At 43.6% G+C, this 24,921-nt stretch overlaps 1 non-coding gene across 1 annotated transcript; it reads left to right on the top strand.

The window, feature by feature from the left end:
• The first annotated feature begins 24,609 nt into the window (after nt 1-24,609).
• Nucleotides 24,610-24,715, top strand: LOC113876896. The gene has a single exon (XR_003506630.1). It is a non-coding gene; the product is annotated as a U6 spliceosomal RNA (small nuclear RNA).
• Nucleotides 24,716-24,921: the final 206 nt, after the last annotated feature.

The raw sequence follows: 24,921 nt of genomic DNA on the forward strand, positions 1-24,921 counted from the left end.
TATGAAAATGACATACCAACTGGAAAACCAGACCCACCACCCCCCACCCTGCCATGGAAGAGCCCCAGGGCTCACACCTAGACTCTCTGTCGCCTACAAGAATACCCTAATTATCTGTATAACCAAATAGAATCATAAATTCTATTATGCTTATTGGGGTATGACCACAGACCTATTGATAATTGTCCACTGCTAACTACCTAGGCTTAAGGCATATGAATCACGGGTTAACTTTGATTGGATCTTTCTTTTCCTTTGTTCAGACTACTTTCAGAGAATTTGGGGAGGTGGGTTTGAGCACATTCACTTAGTGTATACAAGGTTTTCACAAAAACTGGTCAGGGTCCTTGGCTAAGAGGAAATTCTGCCTTGGGTCTGCCGGTGTAATAAACTGCACTCCACTATCTGCATTGTCCTTCTGAGTGAGTTTGTTTCCCAGAACACGTGGCTACAACAGTATAAAATTCTCTCTAAGATACAGATATAGAGAGGTATGGATACATATTCTCAGACTGACAATTCTCCTTGCACTCCTTTCCCCTAGTACAGTTTTAGATTTCCATCTTATACCACATCTGTCCCACCTGCAGGCATTCCTATAGTGCAGGTATGCTGGTGATGAATCCTTTAAGCTTTTGTATATGTGAAAAAGTTTCTTTTTCCTTTATTTCTTAAAGATCATTTCATCAGCCGGAGAATTAGAGATTCACAATATTTTTTCTTTTAATACCTTCAATACTTCACTAAACTGCATTGTTTGCCAAGAGCAGTGTGCTGTCATTCTTATCCTTATTCCTCTGTTCCTCTTACTACTTTGAAGATTTCCTCTTTATCACATTTAAGAAATCTGATTACAATGTGCTCAGTACAGTTTTCTTTGTGTTTCTTGTGCTTAAAGTTAACTAAGTGTTGTATAACTACAGGTTCATGATTTTCATCAAATATGGGAAGAGTCTGGATCCCATTGTTAGTTAATGGTTAATAACCATTAATTAATGGTTCCTCATTATTCCTTAAGAGATTCCATTAATTATGTATTACCCCTCCCCCAGGTTGTCTCATAGCTCACTGATCTGCTTTTAATCATTTATCTGTTTTCATTTCATTTCATTTTGATTTTTAGTTTCAGTCATTGTCTACTTCAAACTCACCAATGTTTTTTTAACAGTGCCTAGTCATTGTTAATTCCAGCCAGTGGAACATATTTTTTAACTATTCAAGTTTAATTTGGGTTTTCTAAATATATCTATGATTCCAGCTTACATGTCTAAGTGGTCCTCTCCCTTCTTAAACATTTGGAATAGTTTTACTAACATTAACATTTTGTCTATCAACTGGATCATGTATGTATTTTCTGGGTTTTATATTGTTTTTTTATATTGATTTCTTCAGTTATATTGATTCTATTCCTCAATTGTTTATATTGCTATCTTTGTTTATACTGATTACTTCTGATAACAGTTAATATTTTTCTGCTGCTTTGTATGGCTGATAGTTTTTGAATGTCAAATATTCTAAAATATAAATTTTTAGGTGTAAAAAATTTATACCTAATTTATACCTCTGTAGTTCTATAGACATTCCTGAGCTTCGTTTCTTTTATTTGGAAATAAGTTGATTCATTTGAAGCTTCTTTTAAGCATTATTAAGATGGCATAATGTGGCTCAGTGGTAAAGAAATCTACCTGCAATGCAGGAGATATGGGTTTGATCCGTGGGTCAGGAAGATCCCCTATAGAAGGAAATGGGAACAACTCCAGTATTCTTGCCTGGAAAATCCCATGGAAAGAAGAGTCTGGCAGGCTGAAATCCATAGGGTCACAAAGAGTTAGTGACTAAACAATAACAACAAAATGATACAAAAGCATCCATATGAAAAGGCAAATTTTATAACCACTGCTAAGATACCTTTCTGAATAAACTACTTGACTTCCCACAAATAACCACATATTCCTCTAAGGCTGTTAGAAATACAAACCATTTCCAGATCTGTGTAAATTTCAGAGATTGTTTCCTCTGTTCCTTTCAGATCATTATTTCCTCACTTTGGGCAGTTTTCTTACATGCATACACTGGGCAGTATATAGCGAAGACTTGATGGGGACTTTTTTGCAGAACCCTGGAGTCCTATTTCTGTGCAACTCTTTCCTCTCCAGTATTCTGCCCTGCAAATGTAACCACACTGGCCACCTGGGACTCCCAACTCTTTCTCATGAACTCGGAGAGACTGCTCTTTTCCCTTCTCGAACTCCTACCTCCCGCTGTGCCATCTGGGTACTCTGTCCAGGTAGTGAAGTGGGACAATCATAGAGCACACCTTCATTTCCCCTTCCCCAGAGACCACTCTCCTGTGCTACCTGAAGTTCAATTTTTAAATATCATTCTTTGCTATATTTTATCAAGTTTTAGTTGTTCCAGGTGGAAGGGTAAGCCCATTTCCTGCCCAGAACACAGTAACATTGTTTTCTGTCTTAATAGTTTAGGATATTCCATTGACTACAATTTGGGCAAGGCATGGCTTTTAATATAAATGCCACACTGAAGTACACAAAGAACATTATGGAACATGGATTAAGAGTGTCTCTGGTAAATTTCCCTGGTAGTACAGTGGTTAAGAAACTACCTGCCAATGCAAGGGACATGTGATGGATCCCTGGTCTGGGAAGATTCCACATGTCTTGGAAGAACTAAGCCCAGGTGCCACAACTACTAAGCCTGCATGCTACAACTATTGAAGCCTGCATGTTTTAGGGCCCACAAGCCACAATGACAGAGCCCACATGCTGCAACCACTGAAGTCCTTGTGCCTAGAGTCTGTGCTCTGCAATGAGAAGCCCCTGTAACACAACAAAGAGTAGCCTCTGCTTGCCACAGCAGAGAAAGCTCACACGCAACATTGAAGACCCACTGCAGACAAAAATAAATATACAAGCAAACAAACAAAGAGTATGTGTGGGACTTGGGGGAGACGGGATAAAAGACAAGTAATTTCCAAATATAGAATATTTCTTTAATGACTAAAATTTCATCTATCTAACTTACATATGCGGAGAAGGTAATGGCACCCCACTCCAGTACTCTTGCCTGGAAAATCCTATGGACAGAGGAGCCTGGTAGGCTGCAGTCCATGGGGTCGCTGAGGGTCGGACATGACTGAGTGACTTCACTTTCACTTTTCACTTTCATGCATTGGAGAAGGAAATGGCAACCCACTCCAGTGTTCTTGCCTGGAGAATCCCAGGGACGGGGGAGCCTGGTGGGCTGCTGTCTATGGGATCGCACAGAGTCGGACACGACTGAAGTGACTTAGCAGTAGCAGCAACTTACATATGATAGTGGTAGAAAAACAAAGGAAAAGCTTGGTAAATATATAGCACATTAAAAGAGAAACTGAGGGAAAGAGACAGGAAATGCAGAGGACAGGGGGAGGAAGAGATGTGTTGGAATTCAAACAGAATGAGTGAAGACTCAATGAAATAACATTTGAGTGATGTCCTAAAAAAAGTGTATGTGGTGCATTTTGCCATGCAGTAATATTTTATTTTTTATGCAGTCAAAATGATCATTCTGGTTTTCTTTCATCTTTAGAAAGGCCTTCTTTACCCTGAAGTTAAAACAGATTCTCTCATAATTATTTTCTAAGAATTTTATGATATTTTCTATCCCAGTTTTTGTGTAAACCTTTAACTTATCTGCAATTACTACTGAAGGCAGCTGTGAGACACAGATGCAACATTTTTATTTCTACAAATGTTCAATTAGTTTATTCAGCACCATTTCATCTATGAAGTCGAGCAGGTTTCCTGATTGGGAAATTACCTTTATCATAAAATGATTTAGATCTATTTCTGGCATTCCTTTAATAGCTGATTTATCTGCCCATGATAAAAGTGTGCGTGTTTCAGCATCTCCTGGGTTTCCTGCCCCTAATTACTTAACGTATTTTTCACAGCTATTCTTGCTTAGTTTTCCAAATATGATGCAATAAACAGCATATAAATAAACTATATGATTGTAGTCTTTAAGTTCCAATTCTTTCACTCATCATAATATGCTTGAGAATCACCCATGTTGCTGCATGTGCCAATGGTTCTTTCATTTTCATTGCTAAAGTAGAATTCAATTGTAGAAGTGTAACATACTTTGTTTTACCTTCAGTACTTGAAGGACACGTAGGTAGTTTCCCAGTTTTGATAGACTTATCTGAACAAAGCTGTTATAAACATTGGTGGGCAGGTTTTAATGTGAATGCAAATTCTCATTTCTTTGGGGTATAAACCTAGAAAAAGGATTTCTAGATCATATGACAACTGTAAGATCAATTTTATAAAAATAAAATACCTTTCTAAAAAAATCCTGGGACTTCTCTGGTGATACAGTACTTAATACTCCAATTCTGCATGACATGCAGTGAGACCAAAAAATAAATAAATAAATGACACGCAAAGACAAACAAAGACTCTCATATAAAACACTTTAAAAAAAAATCCTGTTGTTATTTTATTGGGATTACATTAAACTAACTGCTATTTGTTTGTTCCTTTTGGCCACATGGCATGCAGGATCTTATTTTCCCCACCAGGCATTGACTATGTGCTCCCCTATAGTGGAAGCTTGAAGTCTGAAACACTAGACCATCAGGGAAGTTCCAAATTAACTGCTATTCATAAAGAAAAACAACATTACTATTTTGTCAAAAATTTCCTTTGAATAGCTTCTTCATTTATTTAAATTCATGATAATTTTATAACTTTAAAAAAACATTAATTAAACAAATATTAAGTGAGGCTCAATTCGGTCCTTTTCAATGTTTTAGTACTGGGGCTGGAGATTTAAATCTGAAAGTTATAAATGAAGTTAAAATGAAGATGGATAATATCACTAACCGTGAACATATATACAGAAGGAAAGACATACAGAGAGAATGGTCCTTGGCATAGGAATCAACCAGGAAGGCCTGAGAAGGATCTTCCAGTAAAGCCGGAGAAAAACAAGAAACTATGATGCCATGACAGTCAAACTGAAAGAGTGGAGAGACGGAGGAGAAATGAGTTGAGACAAATGAATAATTAAACATTAGAACTATAGCAATTAAATGATTCAGTTCAGTTCAGTCGCTCAGTCGTGTCCAACTCTTTGCGATCCCATGAATTGCAGCATGCCAGGCCTCCCTGTCCATCACCGTCTCCTGGAGTTCACTCAAACTCACGTCCATCGAGTTGGTGATGCCATCCAGCCATCTCATCCTCTGTTGTCCCCTTTTCCTCCTGCCCCCAGTCCTTCCCTCCCAGCATCAGAGTCTTTTCCAATGAGTCAACTCTTCACATGAGGTGGCCAAAGTACTGGAGTTTCATCTTTAGCACCATTCCTTCCAAAGAACACCCAGGGCTGATCTCCTTTAGAATGGACTGGTTGGATCTCCTTGCAGTCCAAGGGACTCTCAAGAGTCTTCTCCAACGCCACAGTTCAAAAGCATCAATTCTTTGGTGCTCAACTTTCTTCACAGTCCAACTCTCGCATCCATACATGACCACTGGAAAAACCATAGCCTTGACTAGACGGACCTTTGTTGGCAAAGTAATATCTCTGCTTTTCAATACGCTATCTAGGTTGGTCATAACCTTTCTTCCAAGGAGTAAGCGTCTTTTAATTAGGAAAATGCTTGGCAGATCCATCTAGACTCTTAATGTTTGGTCATTTTTCTCAATACTATTTTTTTAAAAATCTACTCCTTTTTCATGATTCAATGAACTGTTACTGTTATATTTTAAACTATCTTTGACTTTATCTATGGCTTTTCTCTTCTGTCACAATGACCATGTATTTATTCCTCCACTAAAACTCGACCTTCTGTGGAGTCTAATACTTATGTTGTAATCCCTGGTGACAATGATCCTCCTTATAGTTCCTCTTTATTTCAATTTTCTTGGTGGATCTTAAGAATTTAGTTTGGGGGGAGGGTAAACTTTAAGTCAATCCTCATTAGAATAAAGATTTATTTATTCAGGGAGTGGACGGAGTTTCAGGAAGGAAGAGACATATGTATATTTATGGCTGATTAACATTGCTGTATGGCTGAAACCAACACATACTGTAAAACAATTATTTTCTCATTTAAGAAAAAAAAGATTTATTTGGATGGATTTGGGAATACTTGACATTTTTAAAATGTCAATTCATCTCATACAAACATATGATTTAGCCCTTCAGTTCAGTTCAGTTGCTCAGTCATGTCCGACTCTTTGCGACCCCATGAATTGCAACACGCCAGGCCTCCCTGTGAATCTATCCAATTTTATTTGTACTTTCGAACAAAAGTTGAGACCTCTATAGTATGACCTGAACACTTAACACTAAGTCTGGTAGAGCATGCAGAACATGGTAGACTTAAAACCTAGATGTAGAGATAGCAAATGGATGAATTTAAATCCTTAAGCCAGAAGGTCAAAGAAGGGCCAAGACTCAAGGTCCTGGCCACTTAACTCCAAGTCCCAAGTTTAGCCTTTAGTATGTGATCATATTACACTTTCCTGACCAGAAGGTAGATTTTACCAGTTCTGCCACTTTTTCCATGGGTCATGCTGACTGTAGTCTGACATTGTCCGAGAACCTAAGAAAAGGGGATATAACCTAGTCCCTTCCGTGTAGCTTCACAAGCCTCCTATGGTAATGCAACAACCCATTTCAAGCCTTTACAAGTAAGCTGGAGGGTTCCAGACACATGCTCAAGTGGCACATCCTGCAGTTCACACTTCACAGCATGAGCTGTTTCCACAGAAAAAACATTCCCACTGGGGTAGCTTCTACTGTTCACTCCCTTCCTCCTGGTCTAAGACATCATGGAGGTCCTGGTCCCTCTGGCAGGACCAAGAACAGCAGTGGTACTCAGTGTCCCTGAAGAAATGTCAGGATCCTCAGAAGTCATCCACTTAAGAAGCAGAAAATGGTGAATGCCACTGGGAGAAGACAGGACCTGTGATGAGCCTGCTCAGGTCATCACCTGTCAATAACCAGAGGGGCATTTAAAGGCATAGACACTCTGCCACTGTGGGAAAGGCCAGAGCGGGATATAAGTTATCTGTGTCCACAAACAATTTTATCCTGCCAGGTTGGTGAAGTCCAGAGTTACCTATAAGTTATTGGCTTAATCTTGACACACAATCCCCTTAGCAGATGACTTAAGAAAGTTACAACAAACTTTCCCAAGTTCCCACAGCTTGCCAGGGACAGGGACTAGTTTTCCCCTTGTCTTATCCGGACCCCATGCTCTCAGTGACCATATGTGTCAATTCTCCTCACCATCATGCAAAACCTCCTGTCTCACATCCTCCCCAAAGCACACAGACACTGGGCACACTGAGCATGATGCAGTTATTTTATTAGAGTCAGCCCGATAGAGACCATACCAGGTGGAACAGATGTCTGGATTCCAGCTTCAGTTGAGGAGAACAGGGCAGGAAGCTTGAGCACAGACCAGGCATCCCTGGCTAAGATTAGCTCACTAAAGAGGGCAGACTGGAAATGAATCCTCTAATAACATTCACCAATGTGGACACTCTATAGCCAGTGCAATCCTTACTGAAGATAGCGAGAATCTGGAAGGACATAGCAGGAGAGACAGGATCTGAGCCCACAGCCAGGCTATCCTGTCTCCCCAGGATCACCTCAAACCTCACCCTCAGGGATTCAGCCCCATCTCCAGCAAGAACCTCTGCCCACAGACCCACCACTGGAGAGGGGGCTGCCATTAGGCAGCAGGAGGAGGATGGTTCCCTAACAGCCCAGGCACAGGTATCAGGAGGGAAATAGAGCCACTGGCCACACCAGGGAGGAGCGGAGATGGAGGGTCAGAAGGGCACAGTTGGGACTGGTCCTGACAGAGGAGCAAGGTGCTGGAGTCTGGGTTTGGGTCACATATTCTGCACCTGAGCCTCTTCTGCCAGGTGTGCTGGGTGCACAGAATGTGCATGCAGGTATAAACTAGCCCTGGTGCCCTGTGTGCTTCTGTTAGTACTAGAAATTTTGGTTCTTGGAAATCCTTTCATTTTGAACAATCAACAATTTAGGGAAAATGTGCTAAGACAGACTATTTAAGATCTCCAATATTGTATCAAGAAAAGCAAAAAAGATGGTTCTTCGAGAGATACATTTCTAGCCCAGGTGAGCAGCTGCAGATACCTAAAGGGTACCTCAGGCATCAAAATACCACAGTGGAAATTCTGGCTTGTAGGCAGAATTTGAGGCCATGTCGGTGGAAATGGGGCTCTGAGCCAGAGTGGGAACAAGAGGAGGTGATGTGACCACAGGCCAGAAACCTTACAAAGCCAGGAAGTCCCATGCTGAAAAGAGACTCTAAAGGCAGGGGCTCCTTTTCAGTATTCCTAAAGTAGAACTGACATGAATCCTACAGTTAGGTGAGCTGAATGCTGCATTTCCTGCCAAAGATTAAAATGCTAGTTCCTTCAATGCTAGTTCCTCTCATGGAGGGAAAAAAATCACATGACAATACATTTGGCATATTGCATTGATATTAGTTCTCTATTCTGTGTGAGTTAATGGACACGACATGGACATATTCTGTAACCAGAGGCCGGAAGTAGAGGTGGACTGAGCTTGCATATTACAGGTACTGCAGGTTGGAGCAAAGGTTTATATGCTTCTTTGTTTAGAGCTCTTCTCTGTCACATATCCCATGACTGCATGATAGATTACCATGTGGCATATTGAACAATGCTGCATGTGAGTTCTCAGAGTGGGTGTGGGTAAAAGGTAAATTACCTTAAATTTCAGATGGTTAACCCTGTTCTGATGTCCTACTTCAATGAAGCAATCCTGGATTTTTCCAAAGGCTGCTTTTTCCTCATCTGTAGCATTGACTGAATCAAAGGTTTCATTTAATGCTGCCCTTGGTAATACAAAGTTCACCATGATCTGCATTTCATAAAAAACAGGGCAGGCTTCCACTGAAGGCAAGACAGAAAAACCACATCAAAGGTTAACCAGAGTAGATTTTCCCACCACTTGATAGGAACTCACACGTCCAAAGCTTCCAGACTTACCTCCCACAGAGACACGCCCTCTCCCAGGACTGCTTACATCCCAGACAGAAATCCTTCCCTATGAGGCAATCCCAGCAGAGGGAGTAGCATGAGGGGCTTTGCCTGGAGACCCCTCTGCCCTTGACCACTGCCCCAGGCATATTAGCCTGCTTCCCTCTTTCCAATGAACACGAGTATCCACAATAACATCCCAGGGTGTGCACAGTTAATGACCCTTCCAGCTCTACACAACCTGCTCCATTCAAAGACTGAAAGCCTCAAGGAGTTTGTGCAGGACTCCTGGGCACTGATCTGCCAGCTGCCCTCTGAATCTGCCCCTCGAAGCAGCTTGGACAGGACAGAGAAGGATACAGTGAAACAACATGGGGCAAGGATCATGAGGGTCATCTGGACCCTCCTTCCTACCCTCACACATCTCAAAGGCCAGCTCTCTGGTCACCAGCAAGGCCAGCACAAGCAGTGCTCCCTTAATTGTGGCAGTAGCTGGAGTGATCTGCTCAGGGCAGGGTTTCTGTCACTTTATAAACAACTAGCTCCCTGAGCTCAGCTCATGGCGCTCCCTAGAGTTCCACAGGTCTGTGGCCAGGCTCCTGGCACAGGTGGCTCCTTAGGCCCCTTGGGGTGTTTACAGTGGAAGACCTTCCTACTCTGAGAGCAGAGCCCCTGGAGAACATATGGGTGTATTTTTGCCAAAGACCAAGTGGAACTGACATTTCTAAGTAATTCCATTTGGAGCCAAATGCTCTGTTTTCTGGGCCCCAACCATCATCTGTTTTCTGGGTCATCCTTCCCCCAAAACTATCCTGGCTCTGAGGGCAGCACTCTCCCAAACTGAGCAGATGGACTCACAGGAAGGCCAAGGACAGGTCTACACCCCTATCAGGTAGAAGAAAGGTCATCCAGAATCCTTCCTTTTCCCCAAGTTTAAGTCATGGAGATAAGAATTGAGCACTGGACCTTACTGCGACCCCCAAATATCTTAATTACTGCAGTCTCTAGACGGGGCCCTGAGGACTGGTGGACATCAGTCTTGGACTTCAAATCATCCCAGCAAGGAACTCACAGGACTTGAGGCCACGTGGGTTTTCTCAGGAGGCTATAATGCTGTACTTTCAATCATGCCACCAGAGCTCCTCAGGCCCACACGGGAGCAAGTTCCTAGGCATATACTGACTCCCACGGGCTCCAGCCTTGCCCTGTCTGCTAGTTTCATCCTCCTCCATCAGTGAACCAGCCTTAAGAGGGGCTTGCACTGCACAGTCTATCCAGAAACATCAATGAGCAGCTGTGGGGTTGTGGGTTTTGTCTCCTGCTTCAGAGACTCAAGGTCCACAGGCCTACTGTCCACTGTGGATGGAAGTTCTAAGGCCTAGGATGCTGGGTCCACCAGAGACGGTACGTGATGTGTGAAAACTCACTCAAGAGCTAAACTCAACCTTCCACACTAGGAAAGCAGTTTGTTGGCACAAACAAGATAAGATGGGCCTTAAATTCAAAGGAGAAAGCCTAAGAAGATCCCACTGGTCAAACTGGAAACAATTCAACATACAAAATGAATAACAGAGCACTAGATGATACGATAACCCAAAGTGTAAACTAATCCATGTGACTCCATATTGATATAAATAAATGATCAAATAAATACAGACTTCCCTAGTGGTCTAGTGGTTAAGAATCCACCTTCCAAAACAGTGGACACAAATTCAATCATTGATCAGGGAAATAAGATCCTACATGACCTGGGGCAAATAAAACCCTCAAACACCAACTAGAGAGAACATTCTCTGCAAAGAGGGCCAACACAACATAGAGCCAACATGGCAAAATAAAACCCAGAAAACTTAAACAAAAATAATATGAGAGAAGAGACAACCATTCCTTACAGAAATACCCCAAATAACACACGTAGATTATCCCCTCCAGGAGGGGGAGTTTACTGCCCTGACCCCTGTGAGCTTCCCTGATAGCTCAGTTGGTAAAGAATCCGCCTGCAATGCAGGAGACCCTAGTTCGATTCCTGGGTCGGGAAGATCCGCTGGAGAAGGGATAGGCTACCCACTCCAGTATTCTTGGGCTTCCCTTGTAGCTCAGCTGGTAAAGAATCCGCCTGCAATGCAGGAGATCTGGGTTCGATCCCTGAGTTGGGAAGATTCCCCTGGAGAAGAGAAAGGCTACCCACTCCAATATTCTGACCTAGAGGATTCCATGGACTGGACAGTCCAAGGGTTCCAAAGAGTCGGATACGACTGAGCGACTTTCACTTTCACTTTCATTCTGAGTATGGGCTAGACTTAGTAACTCGTTGCCAAAGAAAAGAGGAGGGGAAGAGAAAAACAGTGCAGAAACCTGGCAAACACAACATGATCAAGTACTTAAGACTGACATTGTTGTTGTTCAGTTGCTCAGTCATGTCTGACTCTTTGTGACACCATGGACTGCAGCATGCCAGGCTTGCCCTTCACCATCTCCAGAAGCTTGTTCAAACTCATGTCGATTCAGTCAGTGACATACCCACTGCTAAGACATACTGTTCTCACTTGTTCCCTGATGTAAGGGGACAGGAAGGGCGCTTCACCTCTGTGGTGTCTTCCTCAAAATACAAAGCCTGAAGGTCACTCGACATTATGAGAATAGCAGCAGACAAACTCAGCCTGGGGGCCTTCGACAATCCCTGGCCAGTCTTCCTCAAGACTGCCAAAGCCATGACAGACCAGGAGAGAATGAGTAATCCACAGAGCAGAGGACACTGGGGACACAGGACAATGAATGCAATGAGAGTAGGTTGTGGACTGGATCCTGAAATGCAAGAGACATTAATGGACAACCTGGTGAAATCCAAATAAAGTGTGAGGTTAAGTTAGTAGTAATGTTCAAATTACTACTAAAGGCAAAGGAGAAAAGGAAAGATATAAGCATCTGAATGCAGAGTTCCAAAGAATAGCAAGGAGAGATAAGAAAGCCTGCCACAGTGATCAATGCAAAGAAATAGAGGAAAACAACAGAACAGGAAACACTAGAGATCTCTTCGAGAAAATTAGAGATACTAAGGGAACAATTCATGCAAAGACGGGCACAATAAAGGACAGAAATGGTATAGACCTAACAGAAGCAGAAGGTATTAAGAAGAGGTGGCAAGAATACATAGAAGAACTATACAAAAAAGATCTTCACAACCCAAATAACCATGATGGTGTGATCACTGGACTAGAGCCAGACATCCTTGAATGCAAAGTCAAGTCGGCCTTAGGAAGCATCACTATGAACAAAGCTAGTAGAGGTGATGGAATTCCAGTTGAGCAACAGAACTGAACTGAACTGAATGTTCAGATGTTGTTTTTCAGTGTTGACAAATATTTGCAACTATTCTATACATCTAAAATTATTCCAAATTAAAATTTTATATAAAAAACTTGACATAGATCAATGAGGTACTGTGTGACAAACTAGAAATGTGGGATGGGGTTGGGGCCATTCAAGAGAGAGAGGACACATGTATACCAATGGTTCAGTCATGTTGTTCTATCACAGAAGTTAACACAATATTGTAAACTAATTCTATTCCAACTAAAAATACATTCAAAGAAAAACCCACATAAGGAAAGGGCTATATCTCCTGCATTCCACCAATGACCTTGCCCAGCTCTTCTCCCTGATGTCACCAAATGTCTCCATGATTCAGGGACATTTCAGAGGAACCAGTGGCACCCTTGGAAGTGCACTGGTACTCAGCACTCCAAGCCCTGGCTCCTCTCCTCACACAGCTGCAGAGGGCATTGGGGGCAGCATCTTCAGAAGAACAGGAGACATGGGATCCATGGGAAGCGGTCCCACCACTTAGAGGTCCTGCTCCCGCAGACAAAGAGCCAGCATGTGTAGCCTGGACAATGTGGTATTCACCTTACTTCCCAGGAACCTCTGAGGCACATCTGCAGCCACCTGAGGCCTCGTGGGGTGACCTTCAGAGAGATGACCCCCAGGCAGCAGGAGCCATGGCTAGGAGCAGCTCCACTAGGCCAGTTCTCACTACAGCTCAGTACCTGGTGCCTCTTTGCCAAGAGCAGTTATCGGATATGAATCCTATTTGGCACAGAGTTCTAACTATGATCACACCTGTGTTCCAACTCAGCTCTGGCCTTCAGCAAACCTTAATATGCCACAGGTGACTCAGAGAAAGGCCAGCCAGGTTCCTCCAGTGAAAACTCTTTGCTTCTGAATTATCCAATATTTTAAACCTTTACCTTATTCACTTAATTCCAGGCAATATTCATAAGCACATATATAGCAAAAAGAAGTTAAAATATTCTTGTTTATCAACTCCAGGGAAATGGAATATTCCTGCCATTATTCTAACAAACACTGTGCAACATCTACCGAATGCTGGGCCCTCTCCAATCCTGGGGATGCAGCAGCACACAGCACAGCTCTCGCTCTCCTGCAGCTCTTCATCACCTAAGAGGGAGGGAAAGACAGTGACCCCATGGGAAGAAGTGCTCTGGGGGAAGATGAAGTGGGGGAGAAGACAGAGGGCCATGGGGGAAGGAGCAGAGGGCAGCATGCTTTGAAATAAGGGCTCAAGATACGGGGAAATCTGTGCCCTGTGATACTTTAAGACACCTTCAAGTATCTTTAAGTATCACCTTGAGGATGAGGGAATGAATCATGCAACTACTGGAGGAGGGCACCACACTGAGAGGCCCTGCAGCATAAGCAAAGTTGATCTAGTCAAGAAGCAGATAGGAGGCACTGAGGGAGGAAAGGCAGGGATAAGTCCACAGAGGCAGCAGCAGTGCAGGGCTGGTTGTGCAACTGGCCTACAGATTGCTAGAAAGGGCTTGGCTTTTCTTCTGGAGAGGTGATGTTGGGAACAGAACAGAGACACTCAAGAGTAGAAAGAGACTGCAGAAAATGGATGGACATAGAGATTGTCATACTGAGTGAAGTAAGTCAGACAGAGAAGCAGAAATACCTCATAACATCTGTTATACAGGGAATCGGAAAAGACATGATACAAAGGAATTAATTTACAAAACAGAAACAAACTCACAGACTTAAGAGAATGAAACTTTGCTTGCCTGGGTTGGATAGGAGGCAAGGATAGTCAAGCAGTTTCAGATGGACAGATGCACACTGTTAAATTTAAAATAGATTATCAACAAGGACCAACTGTATAGCACAAGAAACTCTACTTAATGTTATGTGGCAGCCTAGTTTGAGAAGGCAATGGCAACCCACTCCAGTACTCTCGCCTGGAAAATCCCATGGACGAAGGAGCCTGGTAGGCTACAGTCCATGGGGTCACTAAGAGTCAGACATGACTGAGTGACTTCACTTTCACTTTTCCTTTCATGCGCTGGAGAAGGAAATGGCAACCCACTCCAGTGTTCTTGTCTGGAGAATCCCAGGGACAGGGGAGCCGAGTGGGCTGCCGTCTCTGGGGTCGCACAGAGTCGGACACAACTGAAGCAACTTAGCAGCAGCAGCAGCAGATGGGAGGGGAATTTTGGAAAGAATGGATGCATGTACATATGTGTGTGTATACATACATATATATATATATATATTTATGGCTAAGTGCCTTTGTTGTTGACCTGAAACTATCATAACATTGTTAATTGGTTATACTCCAATACAAAAGAAAAAAATTAAAAGAAAAAAGAAAGAGGGACTTCGCTGGTGGTCCAGGGGTTAAGAATCCACCTTGCAACACAAGGGACATGGGTTCAATCCCTGGTCAGGGAACTAAGATCCCACATGCAGCAGAGCAACTCAGCCTGCAGGTATAACTACTGAGCCCATGCTACACAACTAGAGAATCCATGCACCACAACGAAAGACCTCACATGATGAAAGGAAGATCCTATGAGACACAACTAAGACTCAACACAGGCAAATAATAAACAAATAAATATTTTTAAAAGAGATTGCAGAAAATATTTCTGTGTAGAATGAGGTGCTATCAAAGTCACCAGTTGGCAGTTCTTGATCAAGAAAAAAATAGAAATTTCTAGGCCAGCAATAGATGACATTTCAGGGCTCCAGACAGGGATTGCTGGAAGCGGCCCAACAAAGGCCACTGACCAAGATCAAGGACACAGTGATAACAGCAGGGCAGGAGCCACCAGAGACCCTGACCAGGGGCCCAGGGCTTGCGCTTTGCCCTGCCTGGAACTTACTCCCTGTGAGACCATTCACTAAGCACTGAACTTCCTGAACACCCATAAAGTCCACACCAGCCTCTCTTCAAGGTCACAGTTGTTCTGATAGCCTGTCACAGGCCAGCATTCAGGAGGCCTGATCTGGGAGCACTTTTGCACTTTTTGGTGCAACTGGGGATTTTCAGTTGTTAAGCTTCCTGAGTCAGCTGCCCCTCCCACAGAGCCCTCCAGTGGGGAGGAGGCTGAGCCAGTGCCCTCTGTGGACTCAAGGACTAGCATCTTGCCAACACACACAGCTCCTCCTGTGCAGCCCCGGGCACCTTTACACTGTGGCCTGGCATATCTCCTGAAAAAAGGAAGCATGTGAGACAGTCCCCTTTGGTGAGGACAAGCACAGGCATAAAAGGGCTCCAGGTGAGCAGGGAGCACCTGCCACCGGCACCATGACGCGGGCTGGAGCTCTCCTGCTGCTCTGCACTGCCTTGCCCCTCATTGGGGGCGGAAATGAGTGGCTGCGACCTGGGCTCCCCAAGGGTTCTGACACCTCCCCAGGGCAGCACTGAGCCTCTCGGGAGCAGGAAGGGAATAAAGGGTTCTGATGAGTGTCTTTCAGGGAGTTTCCCCTTATCTTTCTGTTTCAGAGTGTGATAACATCTGCCCAGCCTTGAGGGACAGCATCAACCTGTTCATATCGGGAAGCCATGAGGCCTATATTGAACACGTTGAAAAGTATAACAAAACCACTGATGTACTGGAAACCGCCGATACCCTAAAGAGCTGTACTGATAAGAGTTTGACAGCCGAGGATAAGCAGGATGCTTCTCAGTGCTCTGGTGGATCAGGCTGTGTGTGAATGTGCCTGTGGGGCCTGTGTGGGGGTGGGGGTGTCAGGGGCCTGCTCAGGGCACTGGGAAGTCGGGGGATCATATCCTCTCCACCCTGGCCCTTCCCTGGGAACCTGGGAGCAAAAAGATCCTCATGAATGAGGAGGTAGAGAGGATGTGGCTGACATCCACAGTGTGAGAAAGGATCCTGCAGGAAAACTCAGTCCAGCCCTGGAGCTCTTGAGCTGGCCCTGACTGCTCAGCTCTGCCTGGTCAAAGGCCTGGGACCCTCCAGGCCCTCCTGACTCTGTGGTGCCACCTGCTTTGGAGTTAGGCCCTCAGGGCTGGCCTCCCTGACTCCAGCCTCTCCAGCACACGAACCTGAATCTGCTGCAATCCATTAGCATTGAGTCCTTCCCTTCTCCAAACATCAGTTCTTTCCCTTACTGCCTGAAACCCTTCTCTATTCCACCTGAACCCCACATTTCTCCTTGTTCCCTGGACCCCAAAGGGACATTTATGCCTCACATGCCCTAACAGGAAGCTGTTTCCAAAAGCTGCCCTCCTGCCCTCCCCAAGCCTGGGATGCCCAGAGTCGAGGATCAGGGTCAATCCTCTAGAAATAGACAGCAGCCCCAGCTCACCATAAAGAGAGAAAGCCCATGGTCTGTGATGAAGACCCAGTACAGTCCAAAAAACAAGTATGAACCATCAAAATTAGGATCTTTAAAAAATCAAAACAGTTGAGAAACCTGTATCACTTTCCAAGAAAAGAAATAAGACACAAATTACAATAAAGTAAAGAAGAGATGTCTTTATTGGTTCCACATACATAAAAATAAGGAGAATATATTATGAACAAATTATGCCAATTAAATGGATGGCTTAGATGAAATGGACAACTTTCTTAAAGATAAAAATTATAAAAAGTGACTCAATGCAAAAGGAAAGATAAATTTTAATTAAACCATCACAAATAAAACATTCTAGGCCCATAGATTTATAGTGGTGAATGTCATAAAATATTAAAGAAATAAAAACAATCCTCTATAAATGCTTTTAAAAATGAATGACAAACAAACCTTCCTCACTCATCTGTTGAGGCCAATATTATCTTCATCATATTTTCAGGAAAAAGATATTACAAGAAAAGTAGAAACTCATACCCTTTATAAATATACTCACAAAAAATTAACACAACATTAGGAATTCAAATCCAGCAACATATAAAAGTGGCACATAAAGACAGAGTACTATTTATCCAGGGAATACATGATTCATTTAACATTCAAAGTCAACCAATGTAATCCACCATATTAACAGAACAAGGGAGAAGAGTCTTATGATCATCTCAATTGAAGCTGAAAATATGTTTGACATAGTCAAAATATTCATAATAAAACATATCCATAAACTAAGATAAAAAGAAAGTTCTTCGGCATTATGAGCTGCACCTACAAAACCACCTACAACTGACATAATAATGCAGGGGACACAGGTGGGATCCCTGGTCCAGGAGGACTCCACATGCCACGGACAACTAAGCTCGTGTGCCACAACTACTGATCCCAAACTCCAGGGCCCACAAGCCACAGCTAATGGCCCATGCACCACAACTACTGAAGCCCACACACCCTACAACTGACATAAAAATTAATGGTGAAATATTGAATGCCTTCCCTCTAAAACTGAGACAAACGCTAAGATGCCCACTTTCATGAATTTTCTGGAAGTGGCAGTACTGACCAATGAAGCAAAAGAATAAAAAAGAAACACACAGGTGGAGGTAAAAGTGTACAAAAAACATCAAAACATGCAGAAAAGAAACTGATGGGCTGATGAATGGATAAGGAACTTATGGCACATATACAAAATGGAATATTACTCAGCTATAAAAAGGAACACAGTTAAATCAGTTCTAATGAGATGGATAAATCTGAAGCCTATTATACAGAGTGAAGTAAGTCAGAAAGAGAAAGACAAATACTGTATGCTGCTGCTGCTAGTCGCTTCAGTCATGTCCGACTCTGTGCAACCCCAGAGACATAATGCATATATATGGAATTTAGAAAGATGGTACCAACAATCCTACGTGCAGGGCAGAAAAGGAGACACAAACACAAAGAACAGACTTTTGGACCCAGTGGGAGAAGGGGAGAGAACAGCATCAAAATATACACATTACCATATGTAAAATAGATGACCACTGCAAGTTTGATGCATGAAGCGAGGCACACAAAGCTGGTTCTCTGGGACAACCTAGAGAGATAGGATGGGGATGGGGAAGGGGGAGGGAAAGGGGTTCAGGATGGGGGGGACACATGTATACCTATGGCTGATTCATGTTGATGTATTGCAAAAAAAATACAATATTATTAAGTAATTAGCCTCCAGTTAAAATAAATATATTAATTAAAAAATAAACATCATTAAGCCTTTCAGTACAACAGTAATAAAATAAAACTTCCTCAATCTAATAAAAGGCATCAAAAATAACAAGGAAGATTTCAGCTAACATGGCATTTAATGAACAAAGACCAGATTTTCCCCCCAAGATTAATAATAAGCAAAGATACTAACGCATATTTATAGAATTTAGAAAGATGGTAATGATAACCCTATATACAAGACAGCAAAAGATACACAGATGTATAGAACAGTCTTTTGGACTCTGGGAGAGGGCGAAGGTGGGATGATTTGGGAGAATGGCATTGAAACATGTATATTATCATAGGTGAAATGAATTGCCAGTCCAGGTTCGATGCATGAGACAGGGTGCTCGGGGCTGGTGCACTGGGATGACCCAGAGGGATGGGATGGGGAGGGAGGTGGGAGGGGGGTTCAGGATGGGGAACACATGTACACCTGTGGCAGATTCATGTCAATGTATGGCAAAACCACTACAGTATTGTAAAGTAATTAGCCTCCAATTAAAATAAATAAATTTATATTAAAAAAAAGAATAAGCAAAGAGGCCTGTTTTTCTATTTCTGTTCAACATTGGACTGGAAACTCTCACAACTGAAAAACAGCAAGAAAAAATGAAAACAAAGTACAGTTGGAAGGGAAGAAATCAAACTCTCTTCATTCACAGAAAATATTAAATATACAGAGCAAATTATAATATACAGAGAAAATCCTAAAAATCTACAAAACATAATTATCTATATAAGTGATTTGAACATATTGCAAAATACAAGTTAAGTGTACAAGCAAATACAAAAAATCAAAATACAAGCAAAATAAAAATTAAACATATTTGGAGAACAAGATGGCGGAGGAGTATGTGGACGTGGAGTACATCTCTCTCCACAGATACACCAGGAATACACCTTCAGACACAGAAGTGCTTGCAGATGCACCAGCTGAGAGCAGACAGGAGTACCTTAACCACTGGGAAAGAATATACAGAACCACACAAAACTTGGTAGGATGAAGGAACTAGAGGGAAAAGTTCTTTGGGAGATACATGCTAGCTCCGGTGGGCAGCCACAGGTAGCTAGAAGCCTCCTCAGGAGCCTCAGGCACCAAAACACCACAAGGGAATTTCTGGCTTGTAAGCACTGAGACCATGTCTGTGGAAATGGAGCTCTGAGCCAGAGTAATGGCATCAAAGTGTGATAAAAAGGAGGTGATATGACCACAGGCCATAAATCTTACAAAGCCAGGGAGTCCTTTCCTGAGAAGAGACTCTAAAAACAGGGGCTTTTTTCCATATTCCTTAAATAGAACTGACATGACTCCTAGAGGTGTGGGAGCTAGGAAATGCTGCCTTTCCTGCCAAAGATTAAAATTCTACTCCTCCAATGCTAGCTCCTCTCACTAAAAGAGCAATCACATAGGTCAACACACTTGGCCTACTGCACTGATGCCAGTCCCCTAATGTGTGCAAGCTGACTAGCATGATACGGGTATATTCGGTAGCAGAAGAGGCTGGATGTGCAGGCGGACTGCGCTTGCATATTACAGGTGCTGTAGGGTTGAGCAAAGGTTTATGTGCTTCTTTGTTTATAGCTCTTGTCTGTCACATATCCCATGACTGCATGATCTATTACCATGTGGCATACTGCACCATGCATGGGAGTGGGCAAGGCGGAGTGGGGATCAGGAAAGTAATAATTACCAAGAATTTCAGAACCAAAAACTTGAAAATAAGTCCCAGCTCACTGTAGCAATCCTAGATTTTTCCTATGGCAGCTTTTACTGAATCAGTAGCACTGACCATACCCAGGAACAGGTCCAACAGTGTCTTGTTTCCAAAGGACATTGTGCTAAATAAACACTTCATAAAACACAGGGCAGGCTTCTGCTAAAGGCAGAGACAGAAAACACCTTGTCAAAAGAATCACCAGGTCAGAAGGTTCCTGTTTCCCACTGCTTGATAGGAACTCACACATCCAAAGCTTCCAGACTCACATCCCACAGAGACCCGCCCTCTCCCAGGACTGCTTATATCCCAGACAGAAAACCTTCCCCATGAAGCACTCCCAGTAGGGAGAGTAGCAAGAAGGGTGAGGCCTGGAGACCCCTCTGCCCTTGACCACCATCCCCAGGTATATCAGCCTGCTTCCTCCTTTCCAATGAGCACCACTACACCCTATCCCTCAAACTATCCCTCAAGGTGTGCACAGCTAATGACCCTTCCAACTCCACACCACCCACTCCATTCAAAGACTGAAAGCCTCAGGAGTTTCTACAGGACTCCTGGGCACTGATCTGCCACCTGCCCTATGAATCTGCCCCTCGAAGCAGCTTGGACAGGACTGGGAAGGATGCAGTGAGACAGCATGGGGCAAGGATCAGGAGGGCCAACTGGACCCTCCTTCCTACCCTCACGCATCTCAAAGGTGAGCTCTCTAGTTACCATCAAGGCCAGCACAAGCAGTGCTCCCTTCATGGAGGCAGCAGACTGAGTGCTCTGCTCAGAGCAGGGTTTCTGCCGCTTCATGAACCACTAGCTCCCTGACCCCAGCCCTACATCCCTCCTGGGAGCTCCACAGGCCTGTCTGCACAGGTGGTTCTCTCAGCCCTTCATGTGTTTACTACGGGAAGCCCTTCCTACTCTGAGAGCAGAGCTACTGGAGAACTTGTGGTAGTATCTTTTCCAAAAACCAAGACATTTCTAAGTAACTCCATTTGGAGCCAAGTGCTCTGTTGTCCCAGCCCCAAATGGGACTCCTGTTTCCCTGGTAATCCTTCCCCCAACTTATCCTGGCTCCAAGGTCAGCGCTCTCCCAGACTGAGCAGATAGAATCACAGGAGGGCCAAGGACAGGTCTATACCACTACCAGGTAGAAAAAAGGTCATCTAGAATCCTTCCTTTTCCCCCAAGTTTAAGTCCTGGAGATAAGAATGCAGCACTGGGCATTCCTGTAGCCCCCAAAAATCTTAACATCTGCAGTCTCCAGACTGGACCCCGGGCACTAATGCACAGCAGCCTTGGACTCCAAATCATTCCGACCTGGGAACTCTCAGGAATTGAGGCCATGTGGATTTTCTCAGGTGCTGCTAATTCTGTAACAATGGATCACACCACCTGCTTTTCTCAAACCCTTAAGGAAGCAAGTTTCTGGTACATTCTTGACACCCAGTGTCTCCAGTCTTGGCATTTTTCTTGGTTGTCCCACCCTCCTCCATAAGTTAGCCTATTCTCAAGAAGTGTTTGGACTGTATTCTATCCAGAAACTCAGAGAGAAGCTGTGAAGTTGTGGTGTTTGCCTCCTGCGTCAGAGACTCTGAGGTCCACAGCTCTAGAGGACACTGGAGATAGGAGGTCTAAGGCCCAGAGGGCTCGACCCACCAGAGGTGCCACTCTGTGTGTGAAAACTCTCTCAAGAGCCAAAGTCAACCTTCCACACTAGGAAAACAGTTTGTTGACACAAACAAGATAAGATGGACCTTGAAAACTCTAGGAGGAAGTTTAAGAAAGCTCCCAGTTGCCAAATTGGAAACAGTTTGAAGACAAAATAAATAACAGAGAATAACAAAATAAATAAATAACCAAAAGTATAAAGTAATATGTATGAGTCCATACTCATATAAATAAATGACTAAATAAACAAATGTGGGAGAAGAAACACCCATTCCTTAAAGAAACATCCTGAATAACACAGATAGATTATCCCTGCAAGGAGGGGGAAATTACTGCCATGATCACCTGATTGTGGGCTAGCCTTAGTAACTTATTTCCAAAGAGAAGAGGAGGGGAAGGAGAAAACAGTGCAGAAACTGGACAAACATAATCAACTAATCAAGCCTCATATTCCCAGTGGTAAGACTCTCTGCTGTCACGTGTACCCTGAGGTAATGGGACAGGAAGGGTGATTCACCTCTGTGGTATTTTCCTCAAGACCAAAAGTCTTAAACGCACTCTACATTATGAGAACAGCAGCAGCCATATTCAGCTTGGAGGGCCTTCTACCATCCCTGGCCAGTGCTCCTCAGGACTGCCAAGGCCATAACAGACCAGGAGAGAATGAGTAACTCCACAGAGCGGAGGACTCGGGGGACACATGACAGTGAATGCAGCGTGTATAGGTTGTGGATTAGATCCTGGAACCCAAAGTGACATTAATGGACAACCTGGTTAAAACCAAATACAGTGTGAGGTTTATTTATTCATAATCATCTAATATTGTTTCTCAGTTTTGAGAAATATTTGTAACTTTTCAATAAATCAAAAATTATCCCAAATTAAAATTTTATTTTATAGACAGCTTGCATAAGAAAAGGGCTACATGTGCTGCATTCCTCCATCGAATCGGACCAGCTCTTCACCCTGATGTCACTAAATGTTCCCACAGTCTGGGGACGTCTCAGAGGATCCTGTGGCACCCTTGGAAGGGCACTGGGCTGGATCCATAGCAGCCACCTGTGTTACTCAGCACTCCAGGCCCTGGCTCCTCTCCTCACAGTGCTGCAGAGGGCACTGGGGGCAGTGTCTTCTGAAGGACAGGAGGCATGAGATCCATGGGCAGGGGTCTCACCACATGGAAGTCCTGCCGCCATAGACAAAGAGGCAGCATGTGCAGCCTGGGCCTTGTGGTGTTCACCTTCCTGCCCAGGAACCTCTGAGACACATCTGCAGTCACCTGAGCCCCTCGTGGGGTGACCTTCAGAAAGGTGGCCCCCAGGTAGCAGGAGCCATGATGAGAAGAGGCTCCATGGAGGTCAGCTGACACTGCAGCTCAGTACTTGGTGCCTCTTTGCCAAAAGCAGTTACCGGATGTGAATCCTATTTGGCAAGGGGTCTGACTGTGGTCATGCCTTGTGTCCCAACTCAGTGCTGGCCCTCAGAAAACCTTATTTCACTACAGGTGACCCAGAGAAAATTCAGCCAGATGCCTCCAGAGAAAAACTACCTGATTCTGCTAGCCAGAAAGTCATAAAGAGATGGAAGCAAGCTTTGGCTGCCAAGACAGAAATAACAGGACAGGGCCAAGCCCCAAAGGAAAGGCCCTAGATCCAGCAATAGCAGAAGTCATTAATGCAATGAAGAGCTCATGGATAAATGCACTGCTTTAGTGTTACCATAGTAACCAGGAAGTTTCTTTGCAATTTCTTCTTACAAAATAATGTATAACACTGACTACTATTCCAAAGGTATAATACATTTATAATCATCCTTAAGCTGTCCAGGCTCATGGAATCAGAACACAGGATACCCAGCTAGGGCTTCAAACACAGGGTTCTGAAGGGGTCCACATGGAATGGGACCCCTTTTACGTGCCCCAAGGGGGTAACCCCAGAAAGCTCAGGACTCAGAAGATCCTGAGGAGCGCTCAAAAGACAAAAGTGTTGACAGAAACACAGCTTACACTCTGAAAGAAAGCATAGAAAACACACACATGGATTTATCATGCCATTCCCAGATTACTGAGGTAACTGCAAACTCACTACTTTGGATAGACAAATATGCCCCACTTGTAAAACCTGCAAAACTGCACACAACCCCCTGTATCTGGGCAGCCGGGGCACAGAAACTAGCATGGTCAACACAACACAGCCAGGTGAAGAGGCCCTGCTGATGATAGCAGGGCAAAGGCAAGCCCAGATAGCAGGACATCACCACTGCCTCCACCACAAAGGCAGCTCTGAGCAGACACACAGGACTGGCCCAGATTCAGGAGCATCTTCCACACTCAATCCATGAGGAAACAGCCCATCCTACATTCTTTCAGGAGAGGCACAGAAGGAATAATAATAAATCAGAGAAATACCAAAATGATTTTGGCCTAGCTGTTCAAGGGAAAATATTAGAGCAAAGCCCTAAAAGACTTCTGAGGAAGCCCAGAACTAAGAGCAACCCTGATGAGACTTCCCTGGTGGTCCAATGGTGAAGAATCCATCTTCCAATGCGGGAGACACTGGTTGGATCTCAGGTTGGGAAATTAAGATGCCACATGTCATAATGTAACTAAAACTCATGTGCCACAACTAAAGAGAAGACTGAGCGCTGCAACAAAAGATCCCACATGCTGCCACTACAAAGATCTTGTGTACCACAACTAACCCCCAGCGGAGCTGAGCATAAATAAATAAATAGATTTAAAGACGAGGGAGATGGTGACGGTGCTTGCTTCAGCAGCACATATACTAAAACTGCAACAACACAGAGAGGATAGCATGGCCCCTGCACAAGAATGACATCCAAATTTGTGAAGCATTCAATATGTTCTCATGTGTATAATAGACAACTAGCAAGGAGCTGCTATATAGCACAGAGAGCCCAACCTAGCTCTCTGTGACAATCTAGAGGGTTGGCGTTCAGGAGGAGAGATTCAAGAGGGAGATGATATATATGTATGTATATGTGTATATATATATATGTGTGTGTATATATATATGTATATATATATATATAATTATGACTGATTCACATTG

This window comes from Bos indicus x Bos taurus, chromosome 18, assembly GCF_003369695.1.
Source record: "Bos indicus x Bos taurus breed Angus x Brahman F1 hybrid chromosome 18, Bos_hybrid_MaternalHap_v2.0, whole genome shotgun sequence".
In the NCBI taxonomy this organism is placed as follows: Eukaryota; Metazoa; Chordata; class Mammalia; order Artiodactyla; family Bovidae; genus Bos; species Bos indicus x Bos taurus.